Here is a 17,277-nt window from a genome sequence, read left to right as displayed (position 1 = left end):
GATGCCAGGCTCCAGGCACACATCCCAATCCTCTGATGATTTATTACTGAAGTCTCAGTGGCATTATACATCTGCAGAAGGAAGGTTTAGTTATAGATTGTCTGTGGCCTAAGAGGAATCCAGCTGCCAGGACTGGTCTCGGAACTGGTAATGCAATCAGTTTATACATCGGGTAAATCAACAGAACAGTCATTGTGGTGGGCCCATAGCAAGCTTTAAAATAAAATAAAAAAAAAAAATATAAAAAAAAGCAATCCTCTACTACACATTGGCTCTTAGGGAAAATAGAGGCTTTTCATACCGCGCCAATGACCACTGATGAACGTTGTGAGATTAATGTCTCTTGAGATTTGATGTTCCTTATGCCTGTTTTGTCCTGAGGAAGGGAGCAGAGACTCCTGAAACGCGTAGACCTAGAATAAAGTGACATTAATCTCACAACGTTCATCAGTGGTCATTGGCGCGGTATGAAAAGCCAGTCTCTATTTTCTCTGTTATCTGCCAATGGGGTGCTGCTGCAGTTGACCTGGATTCCATGCACTTATAGGAGTTGTGACTTTCACAACTCCATTTGGTGAGTAGTTCTGCTCGCATTTGACCTATTGGGGTAAGACCCTATTTTGCGCTTTTTTCCACAGTTCTCTTATTCTCTACACATTGGCTCTTATCATGCCTGCTGCTTCTGGATGAAGTAGACAAGATGGCACTGGTGGGTGACGTTACCACCTGTGCCCATACACTTCATTCACAAACACATCTGCACAGTGACAAGCTGCCATACACATTAGATATCTCATCAGTTGGCCTCAGCCATCTCCCAACTCCCCCATATACAGGAACGTCGGTGTCGGCAGATAGGAAGCTGCTGGCAGAGAAATCTGGCAGTGGCTTATCTTCCCGTAGAACAAAAGGATGAGGAGTAGCCGACTAAAGGTACTGTCACACATAATGAGATCGCTAGCGAGATCGCAGCTGAGTCACCGTTTTGGTGACGCAGTAGCTATCCAGTTAGTGATCTCGTTATGTGTGACACTTACCAGCGATTAGGCCCCTGCTGTGAGATCGCTAGTCGTTGCTGAATGGTCCAGGCCATTTTCTTCAAAGGCGATGTCCTGCTGGGCAGGACCCATCGCTGTGTTTGACACTGTGTGACAGGGTCACAGTGACTGCTGAGATCGTTATACAGGTCACTACTGCGACCTGTATTGTTCCTGCATCGCTGGTAAGATCTGACTGACATCTCACCTGCGACCTCCCAGCGACTTACCAGCGATCCCTATCAGGTCGCATCGTTTTCGGGATCGCTAGTAAGTCGTTGTGTGTGACTGGGCCTTTAGGCTACATGCACACGCTGCTTTTTTTGCTGCTTTTTTGGCTGCAGTTTTGTCAGCAGAACTTTCTGACATTTGACTTCCCAGCAAAGTCCATGAGAAGTCAGATTTGTCATGCGCACATTGCAGTTTGTCAGCGTTTTTTTTGTCAAAAGTTTGTGACAAAAAAATTGCAGCATGTTCATTCTTCCTGTGTTTTTGTCAACATTTGTCACCCATTGAAATCAATGAGGGCATCAAAAACGCAGAAAAAATGCATGCTAATCAAAAGTGGTGCATTTTACCTGCCTTTTACCTGCGTTTTTGGTACCAAAAACGCAGGTGATTTGTCAGGAAGTGAGGTCAGGCAAGTGGTCCCGTCCCGTCCTCCATGTGTTCCCCGAAGTACCGCTGTCCCCAGGGGAGATGATGTGGAGGACGGGACTATCAGCGGTGGCGGCAGCGAGAGGGAAAAATCAATGTTTTTAGCTGCCAATGTCCATCCCCCTCTCGCTACCGCCGCCGCTGATAGTCCCGTCCTCCACGTGTTCCCCGAAGTACCGCTGTCCCCGCACAGGGGAGATGATGGACCCCTCTCGCTGCCACCGCCGCCGCTGATAGTCCCGTCCTCCACGCTCCTGTCAGCTCCACGCAGTAGCGCGATCAGCTGAGCTGTCACTGAGGTTACTCGCGGCCACCGCTGGATTCAGCGGTGGCCGCGGGTAACCTCAGTGACAGCTCAGCTGATCGCTCGGCTCTCTTCAGTTGCTGCGTGGAGCTGACCGGAACGGCGGTGTCTGCTGCTTCTCCGGTCACCTCCATGCAGCACAGCTGGATGCGACGCTGGAGGACTGTGGATTACGCCGGACATGGAGGGGTTTGTCAGGGTTAATAAATTGGTAATGAGGGTATATGTTTGTGTTTTTTATTTCTAATAAAGGATTGTTCGGGTGTGTGTGTTTATTTACTGTAATTTACAGATTAATCATGGAGGGTGTCTCATAGACGCCTGACATGATTAATCTAGGACTTATTGGCAGCTATGGGCTGCCAATAACTCCTTATTACCCCGATTTTCCAACGCACCAGGGCAAATCGGAAAAAGCCGGGTACAGTCCCAGAACAGCCGCATCTAATGGATGCGGCCATTCTGGGCGGCTGCTGACTGATATTGTTAGGCTGGGGGGCTCCCCATAACGTGGGGCTCCCCAGCCTGAGAATACCAGCCTTCAGCCGTATGGCTTTATCTGGCTGGCATTAAAATTGGCGGGGACCGCACGCCGTTTTTTTTAATTATTTATTTCTAATTTTTTTTTTTTTTCAATTCAACAAGCTTTATGGGCTTGTTTGAACTGAAAAATACATGAAACAATTGTTGACAAAACTGCAGCCAAAAACTCACCAAAAAAAGCAGCAAAAATGCACCAAAAAAGCACCTACATTTTTTGTGACATTTCCAGGCTCTCTCTGACAAGGTGCAGTTTTGGCTGCAGTTTGTGAACACGAAAAAGAAGCAGCGTGCGCATGTAGCCTAAAGGTGGTGTCACACACAGCGACGACAACAACGACGTCGCCATTTTCTGTGACGTTGCAGCGACGTCCCGTCGCTGTCGCTGTGTGTGACATCCAGCAACGAGCTGTCCCCTGCTGTGAGGTCGTTGCTGTATGTCCTGCTTCATTTTTTCGGCGTCGCTCTCCCGCTGTGACGCACACATCGCTGTGTGTGACAGCGAGAGAGCGACGAAATGAAGCGAGCAGAGAGCAGGAGCCGGCATCTGGCAGCTGCGGAAAGCTGTAACCACTGTAAACATCGGATAACCAAGGGAAGACCTTTCCCTGGTTACCCAATATTTACCTTCGTTACCAGCCTCCGCCGCTCTTGCTGCTAGTGCTGGCTCCTGCTCTGTGCACATGTAGCTGCAGTACACATCGGGTTAATTAACCCGATGTGTACTGTAGCTAGGAGAGCAAGGAGCCAGCGCTAAGCAGTGTGCGCGGCTCCCTGCTCTCTGCACATGTAGTGACGTTATGATCGCTGCTGCGTCGCTGTGTTTGACAGCTAAGCAGCGATCATAACAGCGACTTACAAGGTCGCTGTTACGTCACAGAAAATGGTGACGTAACAGCGATGTCGTTGTCGTTATGTGCGACACCAGCTTTACTCACCGCTCTGACCAGGTTGCTTACTCCCCCTCTGCCTCCGGCCGTCCACATGGCTCCCGCTACCTCCCCCTTCCAAGGCCTGCACACACAGCTCAAGTCTCCTGGCAGTGTTATTGTGGCGCACGCGCACACCTACTCTCCTCTTAAACTGCCAGCTCGCCATTTCCAGGAAATGCCTCTTAGCCTATGGCTGAGAGGCACTAAGTATTTAAGTCACTCTCCCATTAGGGGAGGTGCCTGCGCAACGCTCCTAGTTAGTCTTTTAGTCTGCTAGCTAGCTGTCAGGAGCAGTTATCCCTTTGTCCGTCACATGTTCCAGTGCCCACCTTCCCATACTCATCTATCCCTGCGTTGCCCACCATACCCGTTTGTACCCACCTGTCTGCCTCAGTCATCCCGCCTTTACCTGCTGCACCTGTGCCTATACCAGAGTCCGTTCTCTATCCTGGGGGTCAACTGACACAGTCCCAGTCACTGACCTGGGAGTGGTACCTGGCGTCCACCTCGCGGCAGTCGGTTAGTTAAGCCCCTCCCACTAAAGGTTAAGCCCGGATCCCCCCTGTGGTCCAGTGGGTCCACTCCCGCTCACCACCTCTCCAACACCTGCGGCGAGCGTTACAATTTGCACAGGCCATGGACTCCACTAACTAACATCCTTTCACTGCCAGCGAGGTGTTGTGAGATATCACAAATGCAGAAACAGCAAGAAAAAAAATTCTGTCCTTTCTGCGGACCGTTAACACTCGCCTGAACGACCTAGGTCCAGCTGGTTCGCTGGCATCCATCCAGCCTGCAGCTCTGGCACTGAGAGAATATTGGCCCTGTTTGTCTGCTCCTCCACATTTTGATAGTGATCCCAAGTAATGCCAAGGGTTCAGACCAAAGTGGCTTTACTGATGTCGCAATTCGGCAAGGAGGCTCTCGCTGGGATCAAACCCCTGTGGGAGAGACGATATCCGGTCACCTCCAACGTCCTAGACTTTATGGAGGCCTTCCAGAGAGTTTTCGATGAACAGTGTTGCGTCGTAACAGCCGTGTCTTCCCTCCTGCAGTTATGTCAAGGCGTACAGACTGTTGGACAATATGCTGTTCAGTGCCGCACCCTTAACTTGGAACTAGACTGGAATAATCAGGCGCTGGTGGACACCTTTCAGAAAGGCTTGTCTGGGAAAATAAAGCATGAACTGTCAGGCCATGATATTCCCGTTTTTCTGGACGACCCAGTTTCCTTGGCTACCTGGGTCAACCTCAGGATTCAGGAGCAATTTATCGAGGTGAAATGTAACAGGGGGCTTATCCATCCAGCTCCATCCATCTAGAAGTCATGGTTGTCCCAGCTTTCTGTTGCTGCTCCTTCTATTGAACGTATTGGAGGTTGACCACGTTAAGATGTCTGAACAACGTTGAGTCCACCGTTGAGTCATGGTTCTGTGTTTCTACTGTAGAGGTACAGAACACTTCATTCATGCGTGTCCAGTACGGCCGGGATCCTCCTGCCTAAGGTCAGTCGGAGGAGTGACCCTTGGTGAGAATGTATTTTCATTGACTGTATCTGTATTGCATAACGGTATTCGGTTCTCGGAGTTGGCCCACCTAGATACCGGATCTGGAAGGAACTATATTCAACAGGCAGTGATGGATCGTTTCCAGATCTCGACACTGACTTCAGTGGATGGAACACTGTGGACGGAACCTATACGCTTCGCTTCCGAGGAGGTTTAACTTCAAGTGGGAGTTTCGCATACGGAGACTCTCTCTTTTCTATTTCTTCCGAACTTGTCTTGTCCACTGGTCCTGGGTCTGCCTTCGCTCCATATCCACAAGCGAGCCATGGACTGGAAATTCGGAGAGGTGCTTCATTGGGAGCAGAATTGCTGCAAAAGTTGCCTTGTTCCTGAAGCCCCAGTGATGACTACCCTGAAGAACAGTGCTGTCTTGCTTTCAGGGCCCAGGAAGAAGCTCCCTCAAGCAGCAATCCAGTTTACCCCTTCCACCGGCCAAGAGACCTCCTTCAGGCCTGGTGAAGAGTAGCGTGTAAGGGGAGTTGGTTATGAAGCGCTGGCTTCCCTGCAGGGCATCCCGGCCGGGTTGCTTTCTCCCCTGCTGCTCTGCAACCATCTATATGTGCTCCTTCCCCTCCCGGGGCCTGTGCACGTAGCTCAGGTCTCCCGGAAGTGTGTTTAAGGCACTGCGTGCATGCCTGCCCTCCTCTTAAAAGGGCTGGTGCGCCATTTCCCGGAAATGTCTCTCAGCGTACAGCTGAGAGGCACTAAGCACTTAAGGCACCCTCACATTAGGGGAGGTGCCTGCTCAAGGCTCCTACTCCTAGTTAGTCTTTCAGTCTAGCTAGTTGCCAGGTCCAGTTAACCCTGTGTGTGTCACTTGTTCCAGTGCCCACCTTTCCATACCTATCTGTCCCTGTGTTGCCCACCATACCTGTTCGTACCCACCTATCTGTCTCAGTCATGCCTGCACTTGTGCCTATACCTGAGTCCGTCTTCTGTCCTAGGGGTCAGCTGACACAATCCCGGTTACTGCCCTGGGAGTGGTAAACGTCCGCCTCACGACAGTTTCTTAGTTAAGCCCCTCCTACTAGATGGTAAGCCCAGGTCGCCTTTGTGGTCCACTCCCGCTTGCTGCCTCTGCAACACCAGCAGCAAACGTTGTTGGTTCAGAAAACGCATGTCCTACATAGACTACAGCTTCCAGACAAATTACTAAGGCTAAGTTCACATTTCCGCTAAAATCTATCAGTCACAATCCGCTGCTCTTGTAAACAGCGGAATCCGTTTAGCGGATTCCGCTGCTCCCATAGACTTGTATGAGCAGCGGATTGTGACTGATGATGCTGCGTTGCACCCTCCGCCCGACTGATCAGTCGTGGAACGACTGACCGCCGGGCGGGAGGAACGCAGCATGTAACGTTTTTTGAGCAGCGAGATCCGTCGGATTTCGCTGCGCATGCTCTCTGGCTCCCTGCACACGTCACCAGCTTTGGTTGGTTACCCGATATTTACCCTGGTTACGGTGCAAGGAGCCAGCGCTAAGCGGTGTAGGCCCGTAACCAAGGTAAATATCGGGTAACCAAGGTAAACATCGGGTGCTTTGCTGTTACCCGATATTTAGGCTGGTTACGTGTGCAGGGAGGCCGACACCTCCCCGCTCGGCCCCGCCCCCTCCCGCACTCTGCACATGTATGTACACACACACACACACACACACACACACCTGTCCCCAGCCATGCAGACAAGCACTGACACCCTCGTCTGGCCCCGCCCCCTGCTCGGCTCCGCCCCCTCCCGCACTTTGCATGTGCACACACACACATACATACATACATACATACATGCACATACACACACTCACTCACACATACACTCACCTGTCCCCAGCCATGCAGACCGCAGCACTTCTACTGACATCCTCAGCGCCTGGCCCCGCCCCCCGCTCGGCTCTGCCCCAGAACTCCGCCCCCCGCACACAACGGAATCCGACAAAGAATTCTGTTCTTTGTCATCCGTTGTACAGCGTTGAACAGCGCATCAGTCACATGCGTCAAGCGACGCATGTGACTGATACAAATCAACGGAAATGTGAACTTAGCCTTAGAGAAGAGAAAGGCAGTCTGAAAATCTGGGTATCAGTTGCCTACATTCCTGATGAATTGTGGGATGGGGAATCAGGAGTTGGACCCCCCACCAAACTTATACTGATGGCCTATCCTAATGCCTTCAATACTAGCCTGTGCGATTTCTAATGAGAAATTTGGGCTAAATAGATAACAGGTTGTTACCGTTTGGCTTGGCAATACGCTGCCACTCGTTTGACAATGGAAATGGTGACATCCACACTTTTTCCAGTAGAACACATACAGTACTGAGATAAGGGGCTCTGGCACTGTTGTATTATGGTGGGTGCGGGGTGACAGGTTCACTTTTTATTAACTTGTGACCAAGACATGTTTCATAACTCCAAAACTGACAGATTTCCAGGTGATGAAAATGCTCCGACAACGCAGAAGGAACGAAGAATTGAGAAAACTCATTAGCGACACAGATCCACGGTTTCCTTCTGCCATTTATGAAAGCAGAATAATCCGCAGCACACAGACAATACAGAAATGAGCTCGGAGACATAAAGCCTGGCAGCTGAATGGCAGGAAAGACATATGAGGATTGATCAGCCAGCAGGTTAATGACTAATGGGCAATTAATCATTTATAGAACAGATGGGAGGGGGCACCACCTGGACAGTACAAAGGGGACCCAAGCGTAGAAGAACTTAGGAGAGAAAGAAATGTAGTGTACAGTAAACAAGGGGTTAACACCGCACTTGCAACACACAGACATGAGGCATCCCTGCTCTCCTCTGTATGTAGCACATGTTCACAAGCCACAATGATATAAAAGACATTATAGAGCAGGACTGAGCAGTGTAGCTGTGAATGCAGCACTGGGGTGAGATAAACACTTACTGGAAAGCTGCAGCACAACGTGTCTACATTGCCCTCTGTTCTTCCCTCCTTATAGTATACAATGAGATATAGATATAAAATCCAGTCACCAATAAAACAGTGTATAGTGACTAAAAATATTTATTTTCTAGTAAAACTCACTACCTGCTGCAGAGCGTTTTTTTAAAATGTTTACACCGGAGCTTCTTACCCATCATTTTGTATCAAATTGATGAATCAAACGCAATATTTTCTCATAAGAAGTTCAGCATCAGCTGGGAAAGAGAACTGTGTGATACACTACGACATAAAAATGAAGAACTGCATGTAAGGCTAGGTTCACATTTCCATTGTTTTTCATCAGTCACATGCGTTGCTTGACGCTTGTGACTGATGCGTTGTACAACGGATGACAAGAATAAGAATTCATTGTCGGATTCCGCTGTAAAACGTGAGCAAGAGAGCGATCAGCTGATCGCTCACAGCAGCCGACCGCCGGGTGATCAGCTGATCGTTCACAATAGCCAGCCGTGGGGAGATCATCTGTTCGCTCTCAAAAGCCAGCGGCCGGCTATTGTGAACGATCAGCTAATTGCTCTCATTAGCCGGCCAGCGGCTGATCAGCTGATCGCTCACAGCAGAACGGCCGCCGAGTGATCAGCTGATTGCTCACAGAAGGCGGCTGCCGAGTGATCAGCTGATCGCTCACAGCAGAACGGCCGCCGAGTGATCAGCTGATTGCTCACAGAAGGCGGCTGCCGGGCGATCAGCTGATCGTTCGGCAGCCGAGAGAGAGCATGCGCAGCGAAATCCTAAGGATTCCGCTGCTCAAAAAAACGTTACACTCTGCGTTCCTGCCGCCCAGTCAGTCGATCCACGACTGATCAGTCGGGCGGCGGATGCAACGCAGGGGCATCAGTCACAATCCGCCGCTCATACAAGTCTAAGGGGGACAACGGAATCTGCCAAACGGATTGCGTTGTTTAGCGGCGGATTGTGACTGATCATAAACAACAGAAATGTGAACCTAGCCTAAGACAGCACAGAAGGATCGCCATGTAAAAGCAATCTACAAGGAGGAATGGGCAGTGTCTAGATAGCGCTGCTCATCACCGTATAATCGGCAGATTCTCACATAAAGTGAGGTTTATTCCATTATCTACAGATATGACAATGTCACGGGGAAAAAAAAAAATCTGTGCAGAATGAACAAAACCTAGGAAATCGCAAAGCATGAACTTGTGTAGTGATGGACCGAGCTGCAATCCATGTGATTTACTGGAAGTGAGAGCACATCCTGACATTCAGAAAACAGAGGAAAGGTCACTCACAGCCGGACACCAACATCATAGGGAAGACTGACAGCTACCCACCAGACAGCAAGACATGGGGATGAAAAATGTATATCAAGTCTCCTATGGGTACGCTAATCTGAACCATCAGCCAATGAAGATCCCACAGAGCTACTCCAAATCATCCCAATCCGAGAGCCTTCCCTTACACAATTAGGTAGAACATTTAACATTTTCACCAAAGCCCTATAATATCATAGATCTATTATACAAAGCTATACAGGAGTCATATGTTTACAATCAAATACAGGGCTGAATGGCGTTAGGATTTGAAGGGAACCAGTCAACACGTTTTTTAGATATGGAAGTATTGTATGGTTGTGTAGGCCTTTGCTTACCTATAAACACAAAACCTTTTCGACAAAAATCCAATATGCCAGTCATGAGGAATTTAGTGTAGAAGTCATATACAAATGAGGCTACAAGTGCACTAGGGGGTGTGGTCAATGGACTGGAAGAGGCAGCTGAAGTACAGACACGCCCCCAAGTGCACTTGCAGCCTGATTTGCATATGGCTTCTATACTAGATTTCTCAGAACTGGTACATTAGATTTCTAAAAAAAATAATTATTTTTATATTGAGGCAAGCGCTTACACAGCCATGCCACTACTTCCATATGTAAATGTGCTCATAGTCCCTATGAATACACAACTCACATAATCCATAGATTTCCATGAGCACAGTGTAATGCCGTATATAACCTGTGGAGGCGCTGCCGGAAAACTAAACAATCATTGCATAGTATCCACAAAGGGTACAGCTGATTGCAGAGGATCCCAGCAGGGAAACACGTTGTAATCAGATTACTGTCAAGGAACCCTTCTAACAAGTAGGGCTTGTCCAAAAAGAAGAACTCCATTTATAAGGGAGCTTTGGTCAAAGCCTCCGGCAGTATTTGCTCATTGCGGAATTTTTTTCAGATTCACTAACCACTTAGTTCTCCTGGATACAATGTGTCCTATGTTCAGTTTGCTACGCACAGTGCCCTGAAAAAGTATTCATACCCTGTGAACTTGTCCACATTTTTTCCACGTTACACCCAAAAACTTAAATATAATTTGTTGGAATTTTATGTGACATACCAACACTATGTAACAAGTATTTGTGAAGAGTAAATGAAGGATACATGGTTTTCTAATTATTTTAAAAATATAAATCTGAAAACAGTCCCTGTCTTGGCTCCGAAGTATTCATCAGTATTCATGTCTGAAACATGCAAATATAGGAAGATGAGAACCGGGCTATCATTTCCTGTACGCTTCACAAATACTTGCATATCACATAAAACATATTTAAAGGAAATCTTTCAACAGGTTTTTGCTATGTAAGCTGAGGACAGCATGCTGTAAGGGTTAAGAAACAAAAAGCAACTGTGCTTCTCTTATAAGAGTGTGTGCAATTTTTTTATGTAACCTAGTGGCTTTATAACCCTGTGATTAACATTACAGGATTAGAAATGCATGCACTGCAGACCCCCATACTACCTGCAGATTGACACCTCACAATCTTTATCGAGTGGCTCTCCCAGCTCAGCTACATGCTGAAAGCTCAATTCTTTGATTGTAAAAGAATGACTTGAGCCAGTAATTATGTGATACACCATTGAATTTAGAATCTCTTTGCCTACATTATATTTGCTGTCAGATGAGGTAGCAAAAACCTGCTGACAGATTCCCTTTAAGTTTGAATTGTAAAGTGCTGTGGAATATGTTGTTATGTGATTCAAATTATTTTTCCAAGGCACTGTAGTAACAGAACATGTGGTCTGTGGACAAAAACATGGGATACCCACAGGGCTGTGGAGTCGGTAAGCCAAACCTTCGACTCCGACTCCGACTCCTCAAATTCTCTTGCACCGGCTCCGGCTCCGACTCCGACTCCGACTCCGACTCCGACTCCGACTCCTACATATATTGCTTATAGTTAGGTGAAAAATTTATTGTAGTACATGAATATGTGTATGTGAACATTAGACATTTAATAATTTTTATGATACAATAATCAAGATATTTGGATAGAACATAAAATATATTTATTGGATACAACTTTAGAACACAAAAAACTGTAATAAATTGTAAATATGTAATACACTATGTAATATACAGTAGATTACATATATATCTTGTGTGTGTATATACACTGTGTATATATATATAATATTACATATTTACAATTTATTAGTTTTTTGTGTTCTAAAGTTGTATCCAATAAATATTTTATGTTCTATCCAAATATCTTGATTATTGTATCATAAAAACAATTAAATGTCTGATGTTCACATTATACTACAATAAATTTTTCACTTAAATATAAGCATTATACTAAATGTTATTATTTAGTAAAATATTCAGCACATTCTGCATTGCACTCCTGTCCCCAATTTATTATATATTTTAGGAGTCGGAGTCGGTGCATTTTATACCGACTCCAACTCCGACTCCGACTCCACCAAAATGAGCTCCGACTCCGACTCCGACTCCACGACTCCGACTCCGACTCCACAGCCCTGGATACCCAGTTATAATTCAATCCCACCTGCCAGGGAGGCTGCAGCGGGAAATCAACCACTAGACATCATGGAGGAGACCAGTCATCATCCCGTGACACAGTGTGCTCCTAAAATACTGGACATGCCCCCAACAGAGTAACAAACCACACCAAGGCCCCGATTCACCAAAGCTTTTATGCCAGAATTCTGGAGCAGAAATCTTTGAAAAGTTGTAAAGGTTTAGCGCAATGCGAGGCTGCGCAGGATTTTTGCTACTTTTGCCATTTTCACACAATTTTTGTCCATCTCTGACAAAGTGGGAGAAGCTGGGGCAGGAAGGGGGCATGAGGATCCCCCACTTGTCAAAATCACAGCCAGCAGCGACGTACCTTACGCCACAAAGCTTACTTCATTCTGAATTCAGTAAAGTTTGAGGCGAGGCGCACGCCACTTATCTCGCTCGATTTTATTAGAGGTGCATGCCTCTTAAAGGGGTTGTCCACTATTACTATTCTATGTTTCCAGCAGGTAAAATAAAAAAGCCTAAGCTCACCTCCTGTACCGGCACCGTTCCAGCGGTGTCTGGGCTCTTGTTCTCGGGGCTCACGTGACGTGACTCCCCACCTTTGGACACAGGAGCAATGAAAAAAGGAAGTCAGTGGCGGCCACCGTGCTCTCTGCTAGTTGATTAACTTGATTATCGGAAGGTGGGGAGACAGAAGCCAGCACTGATTGGACACAGAGCTCGTGTGACTTCACACCATCACGTGAGCCGTGGCACTCCTGGAACCAAACCAGCTGCGGAGGTGAGCATAGGCTTCTTTTCATTTTACTTGGGGAAAACGTGGAATCAGAGAGGGTTGTCCTAGTAGTGGACAACCCATTTAATGAATCAGGTGCCTTGCACATCACCCCCTCACCAAGAGCAGCATAAAAAAAGCCAGTCTTGATGAATTGGGGCCAATGCACTTAGAAATAATGGAGCCGCAATTGTGTCATCAATATAGATCATCAGAGAATGGATGTCCTTCCCACCTCTGTCTCTTATTACAGGGGGAGGAAGGACAGGCAGACAGACAGGGGTGGGAATAACTAGCAAAACCCACCCACCTATTACATATTCTGTTGCACTTATCCAGTGACAGTGAATTTCACAAACTTTACTTGACTATATTTCAGAAACTATACCTCCGATCTCACAAATAAAGGTATGTATAGAATCAGTATGATAGCGCCAGTATAGCACTGGCTTTAGTTTATATAGAAAAATCCCGTTGGTTGCTCCTCTTTAAACTACTGAAGAAAAAAAAAAAAAAAGCGTCTCAAAACAATGAGTGCTCAGGAAGTTACTAGAAAAAGAAAAAAAAAAACCTCTGCGTTTCCTGAAGTGTCTTCCTCTTTAAAATCTCGCCGTGTTCGCTCTTCGCCCACCTAAAAACAACGCGCTGTGCACAGACCCTACGCGAATTGTCCAGGATTAGATAAACGTTTGGCCGATGCGGCTCCTGTCCACAGGTTCAGGGGGGATAGAATATTGTCTGATGTGTCTGCCAGGAAAACCCCAGGGAATGGGACATGGTGGAATCAGATGATTATGGTTTATGTGCCCACAATCTAACCCCAAGAATTCAGAAGTTCATCTTAAGACTCCTTATCCGAAAACTTGCAAAGGCTTAAAACCTGCCATCAACTAAACCGGTTGGGAAATCTGATCCTGGCCTGCCCGGGGCTCGCTTCTACAGATCAGACAGCGAACAAAGCCGTGTCCTGAGGGAGCGGGAGCCTCCTGACCGAATACGTGCAGATACCTATAGCCCAGACATGTGAGGGAAAATGGTAATGACCGCTCTCTGAAAGTAAAAGCAAACTTACTGGTATTGTTCCCAAGAATGTCAAAGAGTTGTAACTGTTTGGAAGATGCAACAGCCCAGGAGCGACAGACAGTGGCAGCGAAGGAGAAGCAGCACACACACGGCATACAGAGAACACAGGGGCAACAGACAGCGGCAGCGAAGGAGAAGCAGCACACACACGGCCTACAGAGAACCCAGGAGCGGCAGACAGCGGCAGCACACACGGCCTACAGAGAACACAGGAGCGGCAGACAGCGGCAGCACACACGGCCTACAGAGAACACAGGAGCGGCAGACAGCGGCAGCACACACGGCCTACAGAGAACACAGGAGCGGCAGACAGCGGCAGCACACACGGCCTACAGAGAACACAGGAGCGGCAGACAGCGGCAGCACACACGGCCTACAGAGAACACAGGAGCGGCAGACAGCGGCAGCACACACGGCCTACAGAGAACACAGGAGCGTCAGACAGCGGCAGCACACACGGCCTACAGAGAACACAGGAGCGTCAGACAGCGGCAGCACACACGGCCTACAGAGAACACAGGAGCGTCAGACAGCGGCAACACACACAGCATACAGAGAACACAGGAGCGGCAGACAGCGGCAGCACACACAGAGAACACAGGAGCGGCAGACAGCGGCATCACACACGGCATACAGAGAACACAGGAGCGTCAGACAGCGGCAGCACACGCGGCATACAGAGAACACAGGAGCGGCAGACAGCGGCATCACACACGGCATACAGAGAACACAGGAGCGGCAGACAGCAGCAGCACACACAGAGAACACAGGAGCGGCAGACAGCGGCAGCACACACAGCATACAGAGAACACAGGAGCGTCAGACAGCGGCAGCACACGCGGCATACAGAGAACACAGGAGCGGCAGACAGCGGCATCACACACGGCATACAGAGAACACAGGAGCGGCAGACAGCAGCAGCACACACAGAGAACACAGGAGCGGCAGACAGCGGCATCACATACGGCATACAGAGAACACAGGAGCGGCAGACAGCGGCAGCACACACGGCCTACAGAGAACACAGGAGCGGCAGACAGCGGCAGCACACGCGGCATACAGAGAACACAGGAGCGGCAGACAGCGGCAGCACACACAGAGAACACAGGAGCGGCAGACAGCGGCATCACACACGGCATACAGAGAACACAGGAGCGTCAGACAGCGGCAGCACACACGGCCTACAGAGAACACAGGAGCGGCAGACAGCGGCAGCACACACGGCCTACAGAGAACACAGGAGCGGCAGACAGCGGCAGCACACACGGCCTACAGAGAACACAGGAGCGGCAGACAGCGGCAGCACACACAGAAAACACAGGAGCGGCAGACAGCGGCATCACACACGGCATACAGAGAACACAGGAGCGGCAGACAGCGGCAGCACACACGGCCTACAGAGAACACAGGAGCGGCAGACAGCGGCAGCACACACAGAGAACACAGGAGCGGCAGACAGCGGCATCACACACGGCATACAGAGAACACAGGAGCGTCAGACAGCGGCAGCACACACGGCCTACAGAGAACACAGGAGCGGCAGACAGCGGCAGCACACACAGAGAACACAGGAGCGGCAGACAGCGGCATCACACACGGCATACAGAGAACACAGGAGCGTCAGACAGCGGCAGCACACACGGCCTACAGAGAACACAGGAGCGGCAGACAGCGGCAGCACACACGGCCTACAGAGAACACAGGAGCGGCAGACAGCGGCAGCACACGCGGCATACAGAGAACACAGGAGCGGCAGACAGCGGCATCACACACGGCATACAGAGAACACAGGAGCGGCAGACAGCGGCAGCACACACGGCCTACAGAGAACACAGGAGCGTCAGACAGCGGCAACACACACAGCATACAGAGAACACAGGAGCGGCAGACAGCGGCAGCACACACGGCCTACAGAGAACACAGGAGCGTCAGACAGCGGCAGCACACGCGGCATACAGAGAACACAGGAGCGGCAGACAGCGGCATCACACACGGCATACAGAGAACACAGGAGCGGCAGACAGCGGCAGCACACACGGCATACAGAGAACACAGGAGCGGCAGACAGCGGCAGCACACACGGCATTCAGAGAACACAGGAGCGTCAGACAGCGGCAGCACACACGGCATACAGAGAACACAGGAGCGGCAGACAGCGGCAGCACACACGGCATTCAGAGAACACAGGAGCGTCAGACAGCGGCAGCACACACGGCCTACAGCTATAGTCTACAAACACCTCTATACTGCCCAACATAGGTTTGGGACCCTTGCCTTAGTGTAGATGAGGGTCCCATTTATATGTGACCTTTCCCAGTGGAGACTGGAAAAATAAAACCTAAAATATTGCAGAAAATTGGGCATGTTGTATCCAACAAGGTAGATTTTTGGCTCTCCTGACGTCTATACCGTACATTACATTATCAGCAGGGATCACTATCAGCTATAATCTTCCCAGAATCAATGCCATCCCTGAAATGTGTCATTTTTTACTCTTGACATTAAAGGACTTATCCCCTGACCTGTCTAAGTCGGGTCCTAGCCAAACCATACACTCGCTTGTCTCCATATTCCTCCATGTCTCTATATACCGTGAGTCACAAGCTGGAGCGAGGGTGGTGAATAATGTACACACTGTGCTGTTAGTCACGGTGTCAGATGATGATTTACTAAAAGCGAACTACCCGGTCACATAGAACAATGTCAGAATAAAGGTGGCTGAAGTCCAGGGATTTGGAGGCACTGCCTGGCCCTTCATTCTCAGGACTTGTACAGGTCACGGAGGCCGGACTGACACAAATAACTGGTGATGATGAACCTCTTCCTCAGGGACATCAATCAAGCTTATGATCTGGGGACCGGACTCCTCTTTCGAGTTTCTCCACCTGCCTGACTTCTATAACAATTACCAGTGATGAGTGAGCACTACCATGCTTGGTACTCGTAACAGTGAGTGATGAGTGAGCACTACCATGCTTGGTACTCGTAACAGTGAGTGATGAGTGAGCACTACCATGCTTGGTACTCGTAACAGTGAGTGATGAGTGAGCACTACCATGCTTGGTACTCGTAACAGTGAGTGATGAGTGAGCACTACCATGCTTGGTACTCGTAACAGTGAGTGATGATCGGGTGCACGGTACTCGTAATGAGCAGTTGGATGCTCGGATGGGCACAACTCGTGTAAGGAGTATCATGGAAGTCAATGGGGGAAGCAAGCTTTTTTTTACTAGAAGATTTCCTGGAAAAATGCTTGAGTTCCCCATTGACTTCCATTATACTTGGGTACTAGAGTCACTCCCATCCAAGCATCCAACTGCTTGTTACAAGTACCTAGTGCTCGCTCATCACTAACCGTTACGAGTACCGAGCATGGCAGTGCCCACTCATCACTAACTATCACGAGTACAGAGCATGGCAGTGCCCGCTCATCACTAACTATCACGAGTACAGAGCATGGCAGTGCCCGCTCATCACTAACTATCACGAGTACAGAGCATGGCAGTGCCCGCTCATCACTAACTATCACGAGTACAGAGCATGGCAGTGCCCGCTCATCACTAACTATCACGAGTACAGAGCACGGCAGTGCCCGCTCATCACTAGGTATTACCTACATTCGCCTAC

The 17,277-nt window shown here is 48.9% G+C and overlaps 1 protein-coding gene across 1 annotated transcript in view; it reads right to left on the bottom strand.

Annotated features, from left to right (window-relative positions):
* The window catches only part of RETREG3 (reticulophagy regulator family member 3), a 39,421-nt gene that overhangs the window by 20,848 nt on the left and 1,296 nt on the right, over positions 1–17,277 (bottom strand). The window lies entirely within an intron of this gene.

The sequence above is a fragment of the Anomaloglossus baeobatrachus genome, chromosome 5 (assembly GCF_048569485.1).
Source record: "Anomaloglossus baeobatrachus isolate aAnoBae1 chromosome 5, aAnoBae1.hap1, whole genome shotgun sequence".
Taxonomy (NCBI): Eukaryota; Metazoa; Chordata; class Amphibia; order Anura; family Aromobatidae; genus Anomaloglossus; species Anomaloglossus baeobatrachus.
Note: the sequence above shows the minus strand (reverse complement) of the source record. Positions and strands in the feature narration are given on the sequence as shown.